This window comes from Delphinapterus leucas, chromosome 2 (genome assembly GCF_059928025.1).
Source record: "Delphinapterus leucas isolate spDelLeu-1000000601 "Yukka" chromosome 2, BTC_Dleu_Yukka2, whole genome shotgun sequence".
In the NCBI taxonomy this organism is placed as follows: domain Eukaryota; kingdom Metazoa; phylum Chordata; class Mammalia; order Artiodactyla; family Monodontidae; genus Delphinapterus; species Delphinapterus leucas.
Genome location: NC_143130.1, coordinates 22,521,090 through 22,547,401, shown reverse-complemented (window position 1 = coordinate 22,547,401; position 26,312 = coordinate 22,521,090). Strand labels below are relative to the sequence as shown.

The 26,312-nt window shown below is 33.3% G+C and overlaps 1 non-coding gene across 1 annotated transcript; it reads right to left on the bottom strand.

Annotated features, from left to right (window-relative positions):
* Positions 1 to 24,388: 24,388 nt before the first annotated feature.
* LOC115802856 (U6 spliceosomal RNA) lies at positions 24,389 to 24,495 on the bottom strand. The gene has a single exon (XR_004023404.1). It is a non-coding gene; the product is annotated as a U6 spliceosomal RNA (small nuclear RNA).
* Between the last annotated feature and the right edge of the window lie 1,817 nt (positions 24,496 to 26,312).

The following is a 26,312-nucleotide window of genomic DNA, read 5'->3' as shown; positions in this document are numbered from 1 at the left end:
GCATGACTGTTCAGGAGAGTAACCATTATTATTGAATAAAAACAGAAAGGAGTCAGCTTTGTATAACATACTAGTCACTTTCCACTTTATCAGGAAAAAGATAAATGTTTGGATCTCTGCATGTATATACATTTATTTATGTGAAGATAATGACGATTAAAATAACTAAGATGTGCAATTTACCAAATGCTTCATATAAATCCTCATTGCTAACACATGAAGTTAAGTACTCTTTTCAACTTCATTTAAAGGGGAAACAAGCAAAAAAAGGAGTAGTAACTTTTTCATGGCAACGTGATGCCAACTATCCAGCTGACCTAAAGACGCCCAGTTTTAACCACTGGACATACTCTCTCATGTGTGAAAGGCAGCATTTCTGTAATACAAAATTCTGTATATTCCTGCCCATTCCCTCTGACTTACCTTACACATAAAATCATATAATCCAAGGATGTCAAAGATACATGATCGTAATTGGAGTTCTAGCAAGAAAACACTCCGTGAAGGCCAGGAACAATGGAAGGAGCTTTCTTCACATATGGATCTCATTGGGAAGTTGCTGATTAAAATAATGGCAACGAGTCCAGAATAGGGACTTTCCCACTCAGTCTCCAGGGATACTTCTCAGCCCTGGCTGTATACTTTTATCACTTGGTCTACTTAGAGAAGAAATATTCTTAGAGAGTAATGCTGGAGCCCTGTACCCATAGACACTGGCTGTTTGACATGGGTGTGGCCTGGGTAATTTTTACTCCACTCCAAGTGATCCAAATGCACAACCAGTGTGAGAAACTATTGACATACATCAAGGAGGAGAACTGGGAAACCAGAAATGAAGACCATGAAATGAGATGGTTGCCTTTCACTGGCCCTAAATTTCATCACAAGCACTGTATCTGCCATAAATTGTAGCCACATGCTTCTTTTAAAGACCATTTTAGCTTAAACAGAAGAGCAACAGACCCAGTTTAGGGCAGGGCCAGGATCACTTGGTAAAAATCGAATTTCAACATCAGTGAATTATTAGAAACACATAACAGATTCCTCTCTACCTACAGGCAACATTAAGTTGAAAATACTTCTGGTGAAACTTTATATAGATATGCATATGTATTTTTACATATACAGAAACAAATCACATGATTAAATTAGTAAATGTTATGTACTTCATCCCTTATTAAAAATTTACAACATGCAATAAGTAAAATTTTGATTATTTGATGTTAAAAACTGTATTGAATGATAAATTTCCCAAGGTAATTGACAATGAAACGCTTTTTTACATGAGAGTTAACTTATACTCTGAGGAATCAGTATTCTATGGAAAAAATATTGCTCAAATCACATCTAAATCATGCAGAAAATCATTCAGGTCCCAACACTATAATTAATAATAATCATCCCATTGAATTTCATTGCAAACTTTTAAGTAATGATGAAGATCTACCCCATCGTGTCTAGTTCACGGATGACAAAATGAATTATAGATACTTGCGGGATTTATTCAGTGTACTATGAAAATTGATGATAGAAGGAGAAATGACACTCAACTAGGAATTCAATGGGAATGGTCAGGTTATAAGAGACTTAAAAGATGGGTTTACATCTCAGAAAAAAGATTACGGACCTCATGAAATTTTAAAAAAATTATTGCTGTTATACTCGCTGATTATCTGTTGTTATTATTAGTGTAGCCACTGGATCAAAAAATGTGTTTAACACATTTTCCCATTCAGCTTACATGAATGTTTCCTATGATTAATATTTCCATTCATAAGATAGCATACTTTAGCTATGAGTTTTACAGGACTAGAATCAGAGTCACTGAATACCATATTGCTAAAATTCTTCAGCAGAAGAAACTAGTAACATTAAAACCATTGAGAATGAATATTGAAATTTAATCAGAAACATATGTTGTCAATTCTCAGCTCAAACACTGAGAAATAAATACTTAGAACTATTGAATTTGTTTATAAATTCTTTCTTAATTTTAGCAACACCTTCCCAGATACAGTTGTAAATTACTTTTCCAGTGCCATTACATATGTATTCACTTCCTTCTCAGAAAACCCACTCGGTACCTCAGAAAGCCCTCTGTACCTTTTTCCTGGCTCTTACCCACTTCTGGCTTACTCTGTAACTGTAAGAAAAGACTGTAAACACCCAGAGGACAGACGCGAACTTTTGGTTCTCTCTTGTGCCTAGTACACTGACTTTCAAAACAACAGTGCTCAGTATGTTTTTTAAATTTGATTGAAATGAAGTAATTGTGACCTCAGTACATGGAAAATTTCTCTAACCATTGATACTGCATAAATCACAAAAAGCCCATATTTGTGACCTAGCCTTTAATTTTATCTGTTCCCAAAATGCAGTCATCAGCCTGGACATATTTGCACCTGCCTAAGAAGGACATGCTTGTACCCAAGGATCCATAAGAAGTACACTTCATCACCTTGCCCAAAATAATGTTTGTGTTTGTGAACAGATATCCAGATTTTTCAGAGATTCTGATGTGTCTGATGTTTTATTCTTTCAGTAAAATATTAACTATAAAAAATAGATACTGTATCACTGTCAAAAGGGAGAGACAACTTGACAGCTGTCTGTGGCATGCCACACGACAGAACTGGTTTAAAGTTTTTATCGTAAATGAAATCTCATTACTTATTAGTTAAAAAGTAAAGCTATAGCAACACTGCTGATCTAATGGCCTATGTTTCTGTTCAGAGTAAGTATAAAACATAACGACATTAATTTAAAAATCTAATACTGCATATGATACTCTCCTGCCCCAAATTATGACTTGAGTTTACATTAGTTTGTACATTAACTGTGTAAATGGAAAAATCAGTCATCAGATTGAACCGCACTGGCTTATTTTATCTTGGTATTCTGAAGAAAATGCCTGCGTATGTTGGTTTCTTCATTAATTTTGAATTATATATTCTTTAAAATTTATCACAATAATAATATGCTTATTATTCCTATGTCACTTTAAGAATACTTTATTTTTTAAATGTATAATATTACTCCATATGATTTAAGCATATCTATCTTATAATTCTAGATTAGTTTTTGTGTTATGTTATAATAGCTAAAATGGATAATAATTTTCATATGAAAAGATAATAGTGCCTCTTTCCAGAATCTAATAATATATACGTAATACATATATACATATACATACATATATGTATACATATATATAGATATATATACATATGTTATATAGATACACAAATATAACATGTGGTTTTCCTTCATGAACATTGATAGCACGAATGCATTTACAAGATAGTGTAAGTGGGGAGATTTTTGGTTATAATTGTCACAAAAAAAATGTAAGGTCACACTGAGAAAATTTTGGTAGTATAATGGAGTATGTACTACTAAAAATTATTCAGGAAAAAAGAAGCAACCTATTACTCTAATTATAAACTTTAATTCTTATGTTGTTATAGACTGATAAAAAGAAGAGTCATTCTAATAAGCCTATCAAATTCTCTATGTGTATGGTCACAGACATACTCTGTCTTTAATTTAATAATTAGTAATATATATCTAAAGAATATATCCTCTTTGGTTTAAGGCAATGGTAGAAAATATCAAAAGAAACCAAAAGAAAATTATGTATTAATTTTCTGCTGTATGATGAAGAATAAATATGGCACTGTTAACAAGGTTTTTTTTTCCCCCTAAGATCATAAAGTACTTTTAAGCAAAAGTTAATTATACTGCAGCGTAACACCACCCCCCCCCCCGAGGCAATATACCTCTTGTAATCAGAATAAATATCCAGTGCACACAAAGTAATTTAAAATGCAAATAGTATTATCATTAATACTAGTAGTTATGCATCAGTAGAAAGGGCATTGTGGGAATAGTTTAGAAAAGTAAATAAAATTATTTCTCTTACAAAACACATATTCTATTTACATAGTATTTTTCTTAAAGAAGTTCAAACAGTTTAGACCTAACAAAACTTCAGGTCACTGACTGAGTCAACAAATCCTTCAGTAAAACAGAGCAATCTCTAGGCTACTTTCCACTGGATACCCTTGTGTTTGTAAATTCTATTGAGACATAAGTTTAAACTCTATCCACAAAGCAGAGCTCAGAGAGGTCCATTCTTGCTATCTTAATAGACATATTAATAGCTTTACAGTGAGACATCAGCCCTTTTCTTTGTGTAACTCACTAAGAATACGGAAGAAAGGTCTTTGTGAGCCTGGTGTATGGCTACTTTGAGAGGGAACCCCACTGGTAGTTTATTGTAGAAAAGAGAGATTCAACTTCTGGTAATGGCAGAGTAATTTGTATCTGACTAACTCTTTTATGGATATTCCACAGACAATTATAAATTCTAGAAAAAGTATTAAAATCAGTTATTTGGAGGCACTAGAGAGTGATCAAACTGAGCATAGATGATCGACCCTTGAAGGAAAGGAAATGCATTGAGAAAGATTTCAGTTTATTCTCTTTCTACCTCACAGTACTCCCAGACCCTACCTAACTGGATGATCAAACTCAGTCAGAAAGCTGCATTCACACTGCATAATGAATGGGATCTAAGAGCAGAATTCAGGGCTGACAAAGTACTTGAAAATTTGTGTGTGTGTGTGTGTGTGTGTGTGTGTGTGTGTGTGACAGAGAGAAGGATAGGGGAAACATGGAAAAGAGGGAGACAGTGAAAGTAACTCCAAAATGTCATATAAACTATTAACTGATGGGCATACATTGGGGAGAGTGCAAGACCAACAGAAATCAAAAGTTGAAAGCCTAAAATCCTGAGCAGCAATTTTAGCTGCTGCCCAAAACAGGGGAAAGAGAGGTTGAACTTGAGCAAAATATGTGAACTGCCTTCTAGAATAAAAATCTGCATTCTTAAAAGGAAGAAAACAGAATCTAAAGTCTCTACTATACACTAGCCACAATATTCAGTATATAATAAAAATTTTTGGACATGCAGATAAATAGGCAAAAGTGACCCAAATCAGGAAACAGACATATAGTCAATAGAAATAGAACCCAAGATAAGAAAAATGTTGGAATTAGAAGAAAAGTACTCTGATGTTACTAAAAGTATGTTCAGAGTATTAAAAAATATTGTCATAATGATGGAACAAATGGGGAATCTCAGCAGAGATCTTAAAACTAAAAATACTGAAAATTTAAAAAAATTTAAAAAAACCTGAAAATTACAGCATCTGAAGTAAAAAGTAAACAAGATAGACAATAACAGACAGAAGGTAGTACTGAAACTCAATGACAGAAATTATCCATTCTAAAGAAAAAGGTGGAGGGAGGTCCAAGAGGGAGGGGACATAGGTATACATATAGCCGATTCACTTCATTGTACAGCAGAAACTAACACAACATTGTAAAGCAATTATACTCCAATAAAAAAATTAAATAAAAAAATAATAAAATAAAATAAAAAATAAAGAAAAGGAAAAGAAAATATTTTTTAAAATAAACAGAGCTCTAATTACCTATTGAAAAATATCTAATATACGTGTGTTTGGAATCCCAGAAGGAGAGGAGAAATAATAAGGCAAAAATATTTTTGAAGATATAATTATCAAAAATTTCATAAAGTTCCACAGCAAGATAAATGCAAACACAGCTACACCTAGACACATTGTAGTAGAATTGTTGAAAACCAAAGATAAAGAAAACATCTCAAAAGCACCCAGAAAAAACAAAAACATATTACTTATTGGGAAACAATTGTAGAGAAAAATGCAGGACAGAATTCAATGGGTTAAAAATGCAGGACAGAATTCAACTTGTTAAGATCTACAAGTGCTGAAAAACAATGTTAACCGGAAATTCTATACCAGTGAAATTATCCAGCAAAACTAAAGACAAAATAAATTTCTGGATATGAATGGAAGCTAAAGGAATATATTGCCAAGAGACCCATAGTACAAGAAATGCTAAAGGGAGTTCTTCAGGCTGAAGGGATATGACACAAGATGGAAATTCTGAGCTATAGAAAGGAATGAAGAGCACCTGAAATGATAAGTGGATCGATAAAAAAACCTATATATTTGTTCTTAAGTTTTTTAATATGTATTACTATTTAAGCAGAAATCATAACATTGCATAGTATTTTTAAAACATATTTAAATGTAATATATATAACAATAGCATAAAAAATGAGAGTAAATGGTACTATATAGTTGTAGGAATCTTACTTTTAACGTGAAGGGACAGAATTTCAAATCCAAGTATTAAGTTAAGGGGTGATATTGTAAGGACTGTAATACCTGAAACAACCAGTAAAAAAAAAAGTGCAAATTGATATGATTAAAGAGACAGTACATTATTTAAAATGAAAAAAAAATTTTTTTTTCAATTAACCCAGAAGGTAAGAATGGAATGACAGAAGGGAAAAAAGGCAGATGGGGAAATAACAAATAGGTAAATTTAGACCAAATGTCAATGAATAATAAGTATACATGTGGACTAAAAACCATCATTACAAGACACAGAGTGTCAAATGGAATTTTAGAAAAGAGCAAGATTCAGCTATATGGTTTGTAAAAGAAATATATTTTAAATAAAAAGTCACAGAAAGATTGAATAGAAAAGATAAAGTGTGCAAACAGCAAGCATAAGAAAACTAAAGAGACTCCATTAACATCAGAAAAAATGTTATTATATTAATTTATTTATTTATTTTTGCGGTACGCGGGCCTCTCACGGTTGTGGCCTCTCCCATTGCGGAGCACAGGCTCCGGACGCGCAGGCTCAGCGGCCATGGCTCACGGGCCCAGCCGCTCCGCGGCGTGTGGGATCCTCCCAGACCGGGGCACGAACCCGCGTCCCCTGCATCGGCAGGCGGACTCCCAACCACTGAGCCACCAGGGAAGCCCAAAAATGTTATTTTAAGTTAAAGAGTAATATGAGAGGTAAAAAGGGACATTTCATAACAATAAGACAATCATTTTTTTACCATAGTAATTGTAGGTATGAAGTCACATTTATCAATCACCTCAACCTAACTGAAATTTATCAAACAGTAAACCAAACGTCTGCAGAATACACTTTCTTTCCTAATGCAGATGAAACGTTCACCAATTTGACCATATGATGGGCCATAACATAAGTCATAATAAATTTCCAAAGATTAAATGCTTACAGATAATGGTATCTGACTGCAAAAAGAAAGTAATGATAAAGATATGTGTATATATATATATGTAAAATTACCAATCTAAAATAAGTAGAAAGAAAGAAATTTTATAGAACACAGTGGGAATCAATGAAATACAAAACAAATGATGGAGTAAAATAATAAAGCAAAAATTGGGGGTTTGAAAAAAATTAGTAAAATGAATAAACTTCTAACAAGACTGATGAGGAAAATAATAGAAAAAATACAGATTTTCAATATCAAGATTGAAAGAATATTACTGCAGATGCTACAGACATTAAAAGGCAAAAAAGTTAATGCACACAATTTTATGCTAATACATTTTAAAACTTAGATGAGAAATACCGATTAACAAAATGAATGCACATGAGGTAGAATATTTGAAGTAGGCATATATCCATTAGAGAAATTGAATTTTTGTGGAAAAAAAAATGTGCTACAAAAATGGAAGAAAATAAACCCGTAGGTCCAAATAGTTTCCCTGGCAAATTCTGTTAAACATTTAAGGAATGAAAAATACCAATCTTACATAAATGTTGATAGAATGGAGAGAACAAGATAATCATTTCCAACTCATTTTATTAGGTTATCATAACCTTTTTAATAGATCCTGATTAAAATGTTATAAGAAGAAATAAAATTACAGACTCATGAATACATTTTTTAAAATCCTTAATAAATGATTTGCAAATCAAATCCAGCAATACAAAAAAAAATACAAAAACAAAAAACAAACCAAAAAAACATGAACATATGGTTAGTTTAGGTTTACCCCAGGAATGCAAGTTCCTTAAAATATTCATAGTTCAATCTAATTATCATAAATACACGATGAAGAAGAAAAAATATGATCACTTCTATAAAATAAAAAAGCATTTGACAAAATTCAGTATCTATCCAAAAACTCTTGGTTAAGAAGTAGATTGTGGTTTTATTTTCTAAATTTTAGTTTTGCTTTACATATTTGAGGCTGTGCAATTAGTGCACATACATTATAAATTATTAAATATTCCTGGTGGATTCTAATTGTTAGTGTAGTAATGATTATGATTATAAAATGCCTCTTTATCTCTAGTAATGGTTTTTGTCCTACAATCTACTTAGTCTGATATTAGTATAGCTATACCAGATTGCTTTTGGTTTTAATTTGCATTGTATGTCTTTTTATCCTTCACTTTTGACCTTTATGCATACTGATAATTTAGGTTTATCTCTCATAAGCAGCAGATAGTTCCTTTTTTAATTTAGTTTGAAAATCTTTGCCATGTCATTATAATATTTAGCCTATTACATTTAATTACATACATATTTAACTTTAGATCTACTATATTCCCATTTTCTATTTTCCTCATCTTTTGATATTCCTTTTCCCCCAACTTTCTTGCCTTCATTCAGTTAATTATTTTTATTATTCCCCTTTTCCTCCTAATAATTCATTACCTTAATGTTTTCACAAATGTATTAGTGGATACCCTAGAGATTAAAATGCATTCTTGATCTATTAAAGGTCAACATAAATTTGTATTTTTACTAATTTCAACGTATTGCAAGAACATTAAAACACGACTTCTATTAGTGCCCTCTTGTTTCTGCTTTGGTTTTCATATAGTTTACTTTTACGTACATATTTTAAACCCTATAATGCACTACAAATATATCAGTTTTATATCATTACTCTTCCTTTGCTTTACTCCCATACTTACATCACATATTCTCCATTCCTCTCAGTAGCTCTGTGTTTCCTTACCTAGTTGTTTTTCTTTTTACCCGAAGAATTGCCTTTTGGTGTTTCTTTTCTTTAATGTGGGTCTGCTGGTGACAAATTCTCTATTTTTGGTTTGTGTGAAAATGTCTTTATTTCACCTTTATTTTTAGCAAGACAACTTTGCTAGCTATAGAATTCTAGGATGGTAGCTGTATTTTTCCCTGCATTTTGAAAAGATAATTACATTGTTTTCTGTCTTTCATTAATTTGGTTGAAAATCAGCCCTCACTCTTATTCCTCATTTGAAGTAAAACCAAAGATTGTTTTTTGACTGCTTTTATTTTTTTGATGTGTGCTACATTTTACTATGATATGCCTAAATGTGCTTTTCTTTAAGCCTGCTTGATGCATGCTGACTTTCAAGATCATGTCTCAAAATATTTTGTTGGTTTTGGAAAATTCATTGCAATTATGTCTTCAAATGTTTTCCCATGGTATTTTCCTTCTCTTCTCTTCTTATAACTCCAGCTGTACATATAATACGCCTTTTATCACACCACATTATTTTTTATGCTTTTATCTATTTTTTTGGTATTACTTTGCCTTACCATGTTTCAAATTGAATATTATACATATATATATATATACATATATATTTTTTAAATGACTCAGTCTCTTTTCTTAGGTTAATTTCAGTTACTGATTTTTCAGTTCTAAAATTTCCTTTGCTTATTTTTAATAGTTAATGAAATTCTCCATTTTACCGCTTAAGTTCTTAAACCTATTAACCCTTGTCATTTCACTGTCTGCATCTGATAACTCTATTATCTGGATTCCTATGTGTTTGTTTCTTTTGCCTCTTGTCTCTGCTTTCATTCAGGTATTGTTTTCTCTCATTCCCGGTTATATTTATGTGAACATTGGACATTCTGTATTAAAAATTTTAGAGAGAATGTGAGGCCTTGGATTACCTTACCTTCTCTTAGAAAGGATTTACTTTTATGTTGTTTATGGAGACAGATTATGGGCACTAGCAATCACAAATCAATTTAGGATATTAGAGATTAAGATGATTCAAAGAGGGGCTTCAGTCCTTCTAAGCACTGTTCTACTCCCGTTTTACGACACATATTCCTTTGGTAAGCACTTCACAGTACAACAGAACCCCTGCAGTTTTTACGGTAGCCCTTTCCTCTTGGCAGTAGTGGAATGACAACTTTTATCCCCTCATTAATGAGATTGCTAGAATCTCTTTTCAGCCTCGCAGCCTCTTTGTCACTTTGGTAGAGTTTCTCAACCTATCAGCTTTTGCTCTGGAAGCCGAAGATGCCTTGAAATAAACAGCAGCACTAGGAGCAGGGTCACCACCATTTGGAATCTTGGACCCACAGTCTTTATTTCTTGGTAGTTCTCCAATGACTTCAAAGACACTTTATATGTAATCTCCCCCTAACCCATCCCACATCGGTTTTTCTGACAGTTCTTGGAGGGAGGTAGTTGACCTTCCATTGCCAGATACAGAAATCCACCTGAAACTATTGACTCCTCCATCGGAGCCTTCATTTTATGTCTCTACTCAAAAATCAGAAGTTTTCTGATTCTACTACAAACACTTATTCCACTCTAACCATATCTATTTCTGTTTGACATCTTAAAATTCTTTGAAATGCCTAGAATTCAGAACACATCTCAGTACATAGCAACTTCCTTCTTCTTATTTCTTAACCCAAGTAGCTTGAGCCATCCTTGACTCATCCTTTTCACTTACAGTCCACCTCTAATCTATCAATACATTCTTTAAGTCTATCTTAAAACATATTCAAATTTTTACCACTTTTTACTACTTCCACTGCTGTCACCCTGATCTAAGCCACTGTTATCTCTTGCCTAGTTTTTTTGCAATAACCCCATCACTAGCTTCCTGGCTTCTGATCTTTTTCATGACATATAGTCTCACCACAGAAGTCAGAATGGTCCTGTTAGAATTAAGTTATTCATGCCACTGATTTACTCAAAACCATCCAGTGACCTCGTATTTCACTCAGAGTAAAAGGCAAAATTATTTTAATTGTCTACAACACTTTTCCCAATGTACACTCCTTATCATCCCTTACCTTCCTGAATTCATCTACTAATTGCTCTCTAGTTATACTAATCCTTCTTATCAGATACTCCCCCATGAAGACATTTGTACATGTTTTTCTCCCTTCCTGTGCAAGTTTTCCTTCAGACATCCGCATGGCTTGTTCCCCTACTTTTTCATCTCTTTACTCAATATTTCCCACTCAATGAGCGCAGTTCAGAGAAGAAAGAAACTAAATGGCCAGTATATGAATATATGCTTAAACTTAATTTTCTGAAAATTCAAGTTACCAAAAGAACAAAATATCTTTTATACATGAATAGATAGCTAGCTGGATAGTTAGAAAAGGAAATAGATATTATGATTCATAATACCAAGTGGATCTCTTATATACTGAAAATCAGAATGGAAATTGGCTGACCATTTTGAAAACAAATTTGAAAATATCTAACAAAAATGAATATGTAGGGCTTCCCTGGTGGCGCAGTGGTTGAGAGTCCGCCTGCCGATGCAGGGGACACGCGTTCATGCCCTGGTCTGGGAGGATCCCACATGCCACGGAGCGGCTGGCCCATGAGCCGTGGCCGCTGAGCCTGCACGTCCGGAGCCTGTGCTCTGCAACGGGAGAGGCCACAACAGTGAGAGGCCCGCGTACCGCAAAAAAAAAAAAAAAAAAAAAAAAGAATATGTAAATATATGATTTAGAAATTATTTTACCAGCTTTATAACTTGAAGAACTATTGGCATATAGTACATACTATATGTACTATGTACAATACTATATGTACTATGTACAATGTATGTACATATGTACAATGTACTAAGATGTACTGGTAATGTACTAGGATGTTCACAGAAGCATTGTTTGTAATCAAGAAAAACTATAGAAAAATATCAAATTATATCAACAGGGGACGAGATAAAAAGTGTGGTATAGTCTTACAACATAATAAAGCAGTTGAAATTAATGGAGCATGTATACATTAATCAACATGTATATATCTCCAGAATATTATATGATTAAAAAGTTATGAAAACATCCATGTAATATGGGCTTCTTTATGTCAATTTTAAATGCAAACCAAAATACTATATATAATATAAAGTATGCATATGAAGCAAAAGTATAAGAATGTAGATAGAAAAAACAAACATAAACTTCAATATCATTGTTATATCTGAGAGGGAGAAAATAGTATGGATGACAATGCTTAAGTCGGATGTTTTACTGTTTGACTTCTTAAAGAATAAAAGAAAGTGACAAGTATGGTAAAATGTTTTCATTTGTTTTTTCTAATATATTTTATATTTGGATGATATGAGCTTGGGTGTGTGCTGGTACTTACTGCTTAATGCTTTTCTATTTAACATTTAATATTTTTAAAAAATAGAACAAAGTGGGTATATATTTCCTTTCCTTTCATATACGTACAAGATGAAAATATTTCAGTAGTTTGTCTGCAACACAAAGAAGAACGTTCAACTTGAAATACTTCATGTAATGTTCTTGTTAGTTATTTGTTGATATTCCAGATACACAAACTTTTCTAACCTATCAAAACCAAGCACCTTTGAACTTATTAGCTAGGAAGAGGTAAACTGAGCTAATTTATTGAAGAATTTAAGCACCACATGTGCTTAGAGGCCTAGTTAAGTTATAAGACATTACACCTTGGGGGTCAGTCTATTTTTCCCCAGCTGAAAAAGATCTACAATCTCTAAATACATTAAAACCTTAATTTCTACATTGGGATCAGTTCCCAGCTTAACAAGTTAACCTCTCTTTCATTAGGGATAAGCTAAAAGCAAGACGTAATTAAAGATTTTATTCAGAGAGAAACGGATAGCTGTGACTCATGCACAGATGTTTACTGGAAAAAATTTTTCTTCTCATACAAGAACTGTCCACAAAAATATTTTAAGATAAAATAGCATTTGGTGGGATCAAAATGTATTCCTTTGGAAGAAATGAGGAAGGATTATGTTGCCTAAACTAGCTTACAAATTTGACCTGCATCTCAGTAGAGCGATATCTTTCTCCACTGAGATTTTATTAAAACCAAGTTTTCAAGGTGTGTCTAAGATATACTCCAAGTTATAATATATTTTTTATAATAAAGAGAATGAGGGGAGCTTAAATGTCAACTAGTACATATATTACTATTTTTAGGTGAAGGATCTAAGATCTTAAAAAGTTGAAAGTCTAAGATTTCATAAGAGGCCATGATAAAATTTAGAGCTGCAAAGGCCTAATTTCCTCCTAGTTTACCCTCTTTACTATCTGGTTCCTTTGATTAATAAATCTAGGAATTTTTAACTTCAGATACCTTTATTCTCTGTCACTTCACTGCTTCCAGCACTTCAAAAGTTTAAGATCCCATATTTCTATATTGACAAATATCCACTTACCTTTAGAATTTTAATGTGTCCAGATAAAAAAGGCATAATACTTACTATGAGAACATGAACAAAATCTCTCCTTTAATTTAAAAAAGTCTTTGCTTTACCTTTCTATATTTTTCTCAAGAGAGATATTTCATTATTACAATATAAAAAGATACATCCTATGTGCAATAAAAGTATGACTGAATATATGTATTTATGCACATATGAAGTATACTTCCTTGAGGTTTTCAAACATGAGACAGTCAGTACTTCTAGAGATTTGGGTATAGAATATTCTAGTAATAAAATATTATAATGTTCTCCTCATAAATGCAAATTGCACCTTTACTATTATTACCATCTCTCTGTTGTTTCTGATACTTGTTACCATGTATGTATTAAGTTTGGAAATTCACCAACCTCTTTTTTTTTCTAAGCTAGTCTTCTTACATAAAGTAGTTTGGGCCTTCCCCTCTCCCCCATTTGCCAGAAAGCTGAGCAAAGTGCACTGCATTTTTCTAGGTGAGTCAGATGGTCACCTTCGTATTAAAACAGTAATATGTAAAAGCTTAAATGAATTCATCTACCTCTGCTAATTATTTTGAGGTAAATAAAATGTGGCACTATTATCTTGGTTTCCCTCTGCCCTCCTTTATAGAAGTTATTAAAATGTAACCATCTAAGGCTTATGTACAGATTAATATGAATTTTTCTATGCAAAATTTTAATGTGGCTTCTTATTCCTGAAATGTTTGGCTTTTAATTTAAAAAAACCCTTTTTAAAAAATAATGATGATTAAAGATTTTACATGCTACTTTTTATTTCTTTGCCATTACCATTATAAATTTGCCTTAGAATACACATTCCTTCAGGAATATATATGCAAATAGTTGCACATGAATCAGGCCATGAACCTCCTCTGGGTAACAGTTATTACAACCAAAGTAAACAGGAGGATAGTTACTGAGATCTAAAGAGCTTGCACATCCTAAACCTTCAGACAGCAAATCTATTCTGACACCAAAACCATCTCCCTATGGCCTGAGTACAACAAGCAAAGTAAATTATGTCGATGAAAATGTTTTCAATTCCCACTATTAAAGGGATAGAATAAAATGGTCTTATGAGATATGAATCCAACCATTAAAAAAACAAACTCATAAATTCCTTATATAGAGAATCACAAAGGACAGGGAGAAAGCATTGCAGTTGCAGTAGGTTATAGTGCTTGACTACATTTTAGAATTCTAAGATCATGTGATGAGGGCATTTGATGACTAGATGAGGAATGCATAGAAGGGAAGTGAAATAGACACCAGATGGAAGGTAAACAGGAGGCAGTTATGGTGCGTGGAATGCCACTGACCATCAGAAAACACACATTTTTAAAAATTGAATAAATGTGGCATATCACAATGTGTAAATTTAAGGTGTACAGCATGTCACTTTGATACATGTATATATTGTAATACGGCTGCTCTTGTATGAATATTTTTTACATTACATACTGATAGTACAACATTATTGTCTATATTCAAGATACTGTACATTATATCTCTATGGCTTATTTAATACTTGTTACAAGTTTTAACCCTTATTTACCCACCCCTATCCCCTGGTAACCAGTTTTATTTTTTTATTATTATTATTTTTTAGAGGTTTGACATTTTTAGATTTCACATATAAGTGACATCATACAGTGTTTGTCCTTCTCTGTCTGACTTATTTCACATAGTGTAACATGCTCATTGTCCATCCATGTTGTCAAAAATGGCAGGATAACCTCCTTTCTCATGGTAGAATAATGTTGCATTGTGTATATATGCCACATCTTTTTAATCCATTAATCTGTTGATGGGCAACTGGGTAGAAAACATGAATTTAAATCTTGCTTTTGCTACTACTTAACATAGAATCATCTACCTTCTCTGAGTATCAGTTTCACAGTCTGCATGATGAAGATAAGGTCTACTCTATAAAGAAGTTAAAATGATTGAGATCCTTCAAGGAAAAGTCCCTAAAAAAATCGCATACAATGCATGTGAACGGATTTCAAGAAGGGGAAGCTCCTGCTTTATTAATAGCCATAAAGACTTCTTTTTCTATGTCATCAAGCATCTACATTGCACAAATTTATACATGAAAATGTATAATTTTTAAAATGAAATTTTTTGCTTTTCATATTTCTTTGTATCCAGTAGAGCCCTTTCAAACCTGAGCCAATGTTATCCCTGCCTTGGGTGAAAGGTAGACATAGCCTAAAACAAAAAAAGGCAATTGAACTTCTCAGCAAGTTTTAAAATATGTAATTGGGATAACAATCTGAAATACAAAGTGCTTTTCATTTGCAAATGCCACACATTTGACAGAGAAGAAAAACTGTGGACTTGTAACTTACTTGCTTGAGTACCAAGAGCCCAATGTAGTAGATTTGGGGCTTGGTTTATTAAATAAATCACTAAATAGGGAATGATAATAACAATTCATAGTAACATTTTTATGTAAAATAGTATTGTTGTTTCATGGCTGACACTTACACAGTGCCGACTGTTTGCCAAGACCTTTTCTTGGGCTTCACATATATTCACTTATTTAATCTGAAACAACCTATGAAGTAGGGGACATGGCAGACAATAGGGGTTCAGTAATTTGCTCAAGATCATTGAGCTGTTAAGGATAAGCTTTGAAAGCAAGCAGCCTGATTCTATAGTTTTAATTTCTACCCTTGACTGTGTACAACAATATCTCTGGCTCCAAAATGACAGCCCTTCACCAAGAATGAAGGAAGGGCACCAAAGGGATGCATCTAGAACTCAGGTTTAAACAGACTCCTGAGAAGGGCTCTAGCTCTCTAGGTCAAGTTCGGGGGGTGGGGGTGGTGGGAGGGAGCCACCGGCAGGATGGGAACACTATACAAATTGAAGGGGTGGAGAGACATCCCAAAGCTGTCTTCCCAGTGCCACCGGAAGTTACCCCGAGATATTGTACATGGGGCCCATCAGCTGAGCAGCTGAGTGAAATGCAGGGAGGAGTACTCTAAAGGCAACCTGGGGGGAATTTTGCTCATCCCAGGAGGATAAGGTATGATAAAGGCGGGCACAGCATGTGGCAAGATTGGTCACCCAAACCAGATAAGATGAGCTTTCCTTCTACTGAAGCCACTGTCAAATCCTATTCACAACCTTGCCTGTTAGGGCCATGTATTTAGGTGGTGAATTGCAAGCATACATTCCTATTATTATCTTATTTTCTATATCTCAGCAATAAAGAGCAATGTGCTCAAGGGGACAACTTAACAGGTGTCAAAATGAGACATTCTACATCAAAACACACAACAGCTAATTATTCCTAACCCTTCTACTATGTCGAGAGTTGGGGGAAAGTGACATACTCTGTATATATGTGATTATATGAATGTGTGAAAAAAGTTAGGTCCTCGTTCTACATAAAGCCTAGATGCAGACTGCTACTTATAAAATGTTAGTGCTTCATTTCCAATGTCTGGTGTTTCAGGACATGTTAACATACTGAGTATAGCTGACAAATTCAAAGAAGGACGTTTTCTCTGTAAAGTTTTATTGTTTCTCGTGATACCTTATTATAATTGACAAACAACTCAATGTATGCTCAAAAGTAGAGACTATGAGAAAATTCTACTGTGGAGGTCCTAGCAGCATCATTTCTATGAATATAAAACACAAAGGAATCATGTCTTTGGGACCACTTGTCTCCACTGCCAGCTCCATCACTAACCTCACTTCCATTTTACCTAGATGACATCTGCGTTAAATGGATGCAGAGCCATGGTAGCCATGCCTTGGTTGTGGGTGTATTTTACGTAAATTTTTCTAACTCCTTCTCATCTTGGTCTCATTTCAACTCCATCCATTTTAATAGCATTCCTTGATTCTTCTGCCCCTCCCCATCTTGGATAAAGTTTGGAAGCAGTTTGTAGCTCCTGAAAGATAAACTGAGAATCAAGGAAGACATATTTCCCCCTTTAACAAATGGGCTATAACTACAGACATATTTGTGTGTGTCATAAGTATATCTTATTACTAGAACACCAAAGAAAGAGTTCAAACTTTAACCATTAATATATTCTTCCCAGTGTGAATCTAATTGAAGGTTATATTTTCACCTAAATTTGTGTTTGTCTACCCACATGAAGAAGAAAACAGAAGTAAAGCAATAATCTGAATATTTCAGGCAACAAATTTTTGCTTAAAATGTCTATCAAATATTTCACTAAAATAGTAAAAGAGTATAAGGGATGTAATAGATATTGATTTCCTCACCAGTGTAATTCTGTGTCTTTGTTACATGACGTTACTGAGCTGTGAGCATTAACTGGGCCATAAAAACGTAAAAATTCTCATGGCTTAAAAATGCTGAGTGATTTGAAATCTTTAAGTATACTATCACTTTGCTGATGAGTTTAAGATTTTATATACACACACATATATATTTTTTTCTAAATACAGACTCTTTTATAGGATGCCGTAATATGTCTTTAAAAGAAATAAGGGTAGCAAAAGTAACTCTGGAGGTCCATTTAGTCAGCTTCTGAGCCACCGAAGGTAAGAAACTTTCTAAGATATGCTTTGTATTACTGCTTAAAAAAATTTTTTTTAACTACAGCTACAGGTTTTAAAGATTTCTTTGAAACAACTGAAGAGTGAACTTTAATTCATGTTTTTTAAACAAAGGTTATATGAGACTTACAGCAGTCTTACAAAAGAAGAATATCAGCAAGAATTGCACATTACGCTCAGAGTGCAACTGACTTTCAAATTTCTCTACAGGTATTATTTCCCATGAATAGGAACAAAGAGCAAAAACAGTTAAAAAAGCATATTCAAATGTGTGCATAAAGAGGCATGGTAAATGAATACTGTTTAGTTTGCTGACATAATTACTTGAATGTAATTTTTATGAGTCGTAGAAATCTTGGCATTTTCACTGAACCAGATAATTAGACTCTGAATAGAACAGGGTCAGAATAATTAATACATCAAAACTAGATGAACTTTTTCTAATTATTTTTATTTAATCTCTATTATAATTATTGTTATACTCTGCTGAGCATGATTGCCTCATGTTCATAGATTTGAATGCAGTCTTATAGTTGCATCCTGGGACTTTGTGGAATATTAACAAACCGTGGCATGGAGAAATTAGAATGGTGTAGTTTCATGATGGAATTCTAAATTGGAATTTCATATTTTTCTATATAGTTGCACAAAATTTGTTCCATAATCATAAAAATATGAATTTAAAAACAAAAGTCTACTTTTCTTTCAAGTTACACTTCTCCAAAGTTCAAGAAAAATTATTGTCTCAGAGTTTTTTTTTTAAAGGCGTATCATCAGCTATTGAATTCATGTGAAATTTTCTGAAAGGGGATTACATTAATTTTTTCCTTATTTGAGAGCTTTTAATATCACGATAAATCTTAATCATTAAAGCAAATGTATCAACAGGAAGTAAAGACCATTACCAACTATTATTAAAGACTTTGAAATCTGTGTTAGAAAGTAATGGCGTAACTTTCAGATGATAGCTTCCTACTTGTGCCAGACCTTTGTGTACTCATGAAAATACAGAAAAATAGATTATAACAACCAATGAAACCACGAATACTGATGAAATACATTTAAATCTCAGGGCTGAAAGATTATATAAGCCAGTTAATAAATGATTAGAAACTAACCTATGTCTGACTATATGAAATTAGAACACTGTAATACAGAAAGGAAGGTCTTAGCCTGTAATTCAAGGAGACGGTGAGAAAGTTTGAGGTTTCTCTTAACTCCCAGTTCTCGTTTCAGAGCTGGTCAGGACTACCCTATCCTACCCTTGTCACTATCTCTCATCAGTCTACGGAAGTCTACAACTTCCCCTTGTACAGGACTGAAAATTGATGAATTTAAGGAGTATTGCAAGGGAAAAGCAGGAATTAGTAGACTACTGCAAAAGCCTGAGAATAATTCATTCTGAGAATTTATAGAATATTTAAAATTATCTAGGAACTAATACATCTTCTAATATTTAGAATAAAGGACAGGAGACTCAGGATAACATTCTGCCTAACTTTTGTGTAACCGGGCTATTTAAATGTTTGTTTGATCCTGAAATTTGTCTAGGGAAGATACACATCATTGGGGAGAGCAGTAAAATGATTATGAGATTCTAGAAACACAAAGATAGAAAGTGATATCCATTGGAGAGAATAATGTCCTTTGCAAATATCAACAGTGTTAGATTTTACCTCATTCAAGGATAAAAAAACATTGACCTTAAGCCAATAAATGCAGTTTTCACTTAAGAAAAAAAGTATTTGCCATAAGTATGTCAAATACATATAAAATGGGAAAAGAGAATAGGGAGAATGTTGAATTATAAATGTTGCTGGCAAAGATATAAAAAGAATATGGGAGAGAAAAAAATGCCACAATGGAAAAATTAAAGTTGGCTTCAGCTGTAGTAAAGAACATAATTGGCTTGGTAGAAAATGAAATCACTAATAAAGATTATAGATATCTAAAAATAAAGAAAAACTGTAATAATAATAATGATAACAATAATAATAGATGCTATAGAAGAAAGAAAACAAAATATATAAATAACTGGCAGCCATTGGGAATGAATTAAAACAAATGAAGCTAAACAACCATTCATTAAGACGACACTTTTCATGAGTTTAGCAAAAGTAAACAAAACAAAACAAGAAGAGACACTACCTGAGTTTATGAGTCAGTAGAGTTCACTAACCTGCACCCCCCATACACACACACACAAATTAAGTGACTTAGAATAAACTTGGCAAAGTTTCTGAATTGTAAGTTTAAAGAAAAAATTCACAACTGTTTGAGCAAAGAGTAAAAATAAAGTCATACTGGTTTCAGATCCTATTTAACTCAGAGTGCCCAGAACACAATGCACAATGAGAACAAAGTTTTCAGAGAAAAATATTGTGGCACAAGAATATTCTGACCAAGAACAAAGTAGTTAATATGTGGGGGGTAACAGAATGATTTCTATGCTTAGATCTGCAGGATTCAGGACATAAACTGCTCATGGATGCATCCCTTGAAACTTTTACCTAAAAACGCACACCAGTAGGGTAAAGATAAATAATATTTAAAAACCGAAGAATGGGATATTTGAATCTGAAATTACTGTGTTATATATTGATATTAGTTTAAAACATATTTGCTCACCAAACAAAATGCAATGCTCACATTGAAAGAAATAAGTTAGGTCTCTATATATGCTTATAACATAAGCAATGCCATAAGTGATATAAGTAACAATATAATTCCTATTCCTAGCAGGTATAAATGTCACGATCATGAATATATTACGATCTTTATATAAGCAGATGTAATATTCATCGAATAATTTGGGGACACTTGGCTTCCTGGAAAATAACCTTTAAATTGGATCCTTATCGTACACTTTAAGTTAATATGAACTTAAGGTAAAAAAAGGATTAAAATTTATAAAGTAAATATATTTTTAGAAAAGATAAAAATATAAATGGTAATATTTCTGTTCTTGAAGCAATCACAGAACTTTTAAGCATAAACACAGCAAAATTCACGAAATTAAATATTGAAATGTTCCTCAGGAAGAAACCTATAAACGTTTACCTTACCAAAATCAATGAACAGATGTGGTATAGGTTTCATTAATAAGACAATGTTATGCCATAAATATTTTACCCAATGGCCCTGTACATATCTGCCTAAACATGCAGTCATGCCAGTGTGTCAATAGCATTATAGAAAAAAATGATACAAACAAGTTAACACACATTAAATAATATACAACTTCCGTTTATTATAAACTTCACATATCCCAGCATCATATTAAGAGATTTACTTTAATAATCCAATTTGGAACTTGCAACAAACCTCTTAGGTAAGTGCTATCTATTTTTCTACTGATGAATAAACTGAAACAGAAATAACTTGTAGGAGTTGAAGCAGGATTTGAATCCAGGCCTAACTACAAAATTAAGCGGAGTCCGTTGTATGCTGCTTTCTAAGTATCCTACATGCAATGTAAGGAAAAGTTTTTTTCTGTGTTGTTCTTATCTATAGCCTCTTGGTTTAGCATACTGCCTGCTTATAGTATGCACTCAATAAATAATTGCTGCATGCTGAATGTATTTATATAAGACGCTGCATTAGAAACTGAGGAATATAACACTGAAAACAAATGAATATCTTACCCCAAGAAAGTTCTCATTAGGGTTTGGTAGGTATAGAAGTGAGGGATTTGAACAATACAGAACAGTACAGTGAACAATATAAACTATAAGCCGATTTTTGAAAGTGCATTGCAATGCCCAAAAAGAAAGTGAGATCTCAAAGGAAGAGAGACCATGACAGAAACTAGGTAAGGAGATCCCCCAAACAAACTCTGTTTTCAACATGATTTGGCTATTGAAACATCCAATATGGCTTTCTTGGATGCTTTTTCATACAAAAATGGCTAAAATTAAGTATCTCCCCCTCACCTAAGATATAATGATGTAATAAAAATTTCTGATTAGTTAAGAAAAAAGGTTAGTCTGGATTAATCTATTTTAACTGTAAAATTAATATGTTAAACAAGAAGTTTGGTAGGAAAAATGGTGATACATTCACTTTAAATTAAGGTAACCCAAAAGAATTGATGGCTGACCTAAGTAATATTCATACAAAGGAAACTAATAGGATCTTGTCCTTCTAATAGGCTAAATACTATAGTATAGTATTTAGCTATAAAAATATATTTAATCCTTGCAGATAAAAACTTAGGAGGTGATCATATAAGAGGCTTCAGTGTTATGTCTTAAGGTAAATAATAAGAAATAATAAATAATTGGAGGAAAATGCCATTAAAAAAGAGCAGATATAACCTACTTTTATAACATTCAGGTTTTTGTTAAACCAGATTTCACTCTCACTCTATAAACTCTTCTGTTTTTTTTCCTTTCTATTCCTTTTTCTTATCCCCATTTTATTGAAAAAAAAACTTTGTTTTTGTTTTTGCTTTTTTGCGGAACGCGGGCCTCTCACTGCTGTGGCCTCTCCCGTTCCGGAGCACAGGCTCGGGAGGCGCAGGCCCAGCAGCCATGGCTCAGGGGCCCAGCCGCTTTGCGGCATGTGGGATGCTCCCGGACTGGGGCACGAACCCGCGCCCCCCGCATCGGCAGGCGCACTCCCAACCACTGCGCCACCAGGGAAGCCCTTTTGTATGTTTAAGACATAGAATCTGAAATTGTCCATCTAAAAGTCATTAAATGGTGTTGTTTCTACTTAGAGTCTATACATTCACCTACAAGTTAATAAGTATCTGGCATTTTTGTATTTGTTATTATTTTCTTGGTGTTTTAGTCTCATTTAATTGATTTGTGCATAAGAATCAGACTGGAAAAAAAAATTAGGCACACATTGTGATATTTTATCCCAGTCACACAACACCCATATTTGCAACTGTTCTTCTGTTGCCAATCTCTGGCAGTTCATTCCATTGTCTCAGATGCTTGATGTGCTTCCTGGCATTTTAGTATTTTATCAGTGAGTATTAACTTACAGGTGATAGAAGAAAATGGACTCAAGAACTCAGGCTTTCCATTTGGCAGCTATTTTTTTATTGGTGCTCATGTCTGAATTGTTGACTATTCCTAAAATCATGACAGAATTTCTGTGAACCTTTTAATGACCTTCGTTAAGAACATTTTTATTTATGTAGTTTGGAAGCCTATAGAAAATGTGGACTTTCAGAAAAACTGGTTCAACACAGAGAATGAGGAAATAGCTGAGAACAAATATTAACCAAGTGAAATAAGTATTAAGAAGGCAAAGTAAGAGCAGAGGCAAATTATGGAATCTGTGCATTTAATTGTATTTAAAATTTCCCTTTGGCAATGCCCAGGGAACCATGAAGACTGGGAAAGGAGAAAATGGGCTGAAAAACATAAATCCTTTATATGAATAGCCATTCTTCAAAGAATTTTCCAAATATTAAATACTTTAGAGTTTGCTTGATGTTTATCACTTACTCTCATCAGAATCTGAACTCTTACTTTTATGTATTTAATATGAAAATACATGAATACCCTGTAAAATAAAGATTTAAAGTATAGCCTTCTGGAATGTGGAGCTACTTCTTTTTTCTGCTCTTAAAGAGTTTTTCTCAAACACTATCCACTCAATCACTTTACTCTGCTGACAGCCACTGCCATTGCAGCACAAACCAAGCCGAGGATAAGAAGATTTGGCAAGATGCAAACTGCATTCATGATTGTTTTTTCAGTAAACAAAATATATTTTTGTCTTACAAAATATTCAGTCCCTAAAACTGATTTCTAATTTGAACGTCTGCTATATTTTCAATAGTGACTTGGAAATATTGCAAAATGATCATAATTTTGATTTTAATAGCTTAGGAACTTCTCTAAAACCAGACAAATAATACATGTAAAGTATTTAATACCAGGTACTAACTAGGCAGCTTTCAATGAATATTAGGCTTATTTCTCTTTGTCTTCTTCAGTATACAGTATAAAAAATGAAATATTTATTATTTAAAGTTTAATTGTTTGGAACTATTTCATAGAATTACAAAACTTTAAGCAAATAATGGCTTTGGTTTCTTTATCAAGTTCTTATAAAAAAGACAAGGAATTTAAGTGTAGTTTAGAGTTAGAAGTCTAAGAATTTTATTATATGACTAAAATCTTTTTGCCAATAAAAATTTTTTGTTCATCTTTCATTTAATTAAAAAGTTGTCCACTTTGCACCTGAGATTCTCTCTATTATCTGTCTGTCTTTCTAACTATCTATTATTTCTGGAAGTCATAACTTGAAGTTAATGATCTCATGACTACTTTCATACCGAAGTACATATATTCACAACACACAGATTTGGTTAAAAAAACAAATTATTCACAGATGTGACTGGTTTTGACAGGTTGTTTTTTTTTTTCTATCTAAAAACTTTTGTTGACTAGAGACAGAATTCAACCTTTTAAAAACTTGCCTCATGTTAACAAGTATGAGACACCTGAAGAATGTACATGTCATCCTTGCTCAAGGACCATGTTAATCTTCTCTATATCATTCCAGTTTTAGTATGTGTGCTGCTGAAGTGAGCACTGCATTTATTTTTAAAGCCTTAAGGACATAAGGAGTTCTTTCTGTACTGTCTTCTTTTGGGGGGAAGTTGGAGGCAGGTGTGGACAAGCCATAAACACTCCATTTAGTTGTTAAATGTTTAATATTCTACTCCTTAAATGACTTATATCAAATGCAACTGACATTCATCGTTGTGCATTAATTGGCATACATACAGGGCACAGGAAAATGCTATCCCATGCAAAATTTAGATATGTTTCATACAGCATCATCTCCCAATTCCCAACATCAAGCTATAAAACCATATAGTGATATGGTCCCAGATGTCACGTGTCCCCTCATATATCTGAATGTATTTGTATACACACAGATTCAAATAACTCTGCACCCTCTTTGTCTTTTAGAGCGTTACCAAGTGTTCCAAAATGAGGAAGAAATTCTTGCCTATAATGCTTCTACAACGCTGATGTTTGCTTCCATAGGGATATGGAGACATTCTTTTTATCTAAGAAATTTAAAAGTTACTCCTCAGATGTAAGGTAAATAGGTATTAGTATATAATTTGTCATGATTTCACTTTCCATTTCCTGTTCCTTAAAATTCTTATTTCAAAGTCTTTGGCTAGATTTCCCCTATAACTGAGGTTGAAACCTAAGACTCCAGAATAAAAAATACAAAAAGTGTAACAGTAGGACATTATTCAAGTTTTTGATCAGTGAATTAATGTAATACATACAGTCAGAAGACAGGATCCTGGTCTCATAGAGTAATTACTTTAGCTTGAATTCTTGAATTATCTGTTTATCTATGAAAAAAATATATATATTTACAATATTGCAAACGTACCTTACTTCATGCAAACAAAGTTTAGTCAGTAAAGCTTCAACTTTAAAATGAATGGAAAATTAAAACACAAATCAAATAATTCAACTCTATTCATTTAGATCTGACTATGTCATGAAGAAGAAATAAGTTTTAAAAACTAGTGATTTTACACAGTTTGGTTATTGAGAACACAAAATAAATTATTCATATCATTTTCAAATACTACTGAATTATGCCATACTTTTATTTTTTTTTTAGTAAGACCTTTTTTGGGTTTTTTTTCTTTTTTTTTAAATAAATTTATTTATTTTTGGCTGTGTTGGGTCTTCGTTGCTGCGTGCGGGCTTTCTCTAGTTGCAGCGAGTGGGGGCTATTCTTGGTTGCAGTGCACGGGCTTCTCATTGCCATGGCTTCTCTTTGTTGCAGAGCACAGGCTCTAGGCACGTGGGCTTCAGTAGTTGTGGCACAAAGGCTCAGTATTTGTGGCTCACAGGCTCTAGAGCGCAGGCTCAGTAGTTGTGGCACACGGCCTTATGTGCTCCGTGGCATGTGGGATCTTCCCGGACCAGGGCTCGAACCCGTGTCCCCTGCATTGGCAGGTGGATTCCTAACCACTGCGCCACCGGGGACGCCCCTATGCCATGCTTTTATATGAGAATGCAACAGAGCTGTGAAAAGAGAGAACCTTGTCCTTTCCTGGTTCTTTAGAATTTCTTTTTGCAAATGTGCTTGATTGATTTAGTTGTCTCATATCCATGGAATATATATGGTTGTCTCAGATCTATGGACTAGATAGATTTATATGGGCTGTTAGTGGGAAACAAACAAAAGATAAATATAAAGAAACCATCTCTAGCTTTGTTTTTTTGCGGATCCACAAATATATCCCCATACTATATATACAAATTATATCTCTCCATTTAGTAACAAAATGTACTCATGCAAAATTAGAGGTAACATTTTAATAGAGAGAGATTAATGTCCCTTTTAAATCTCTATTCCTGCAATTGAAT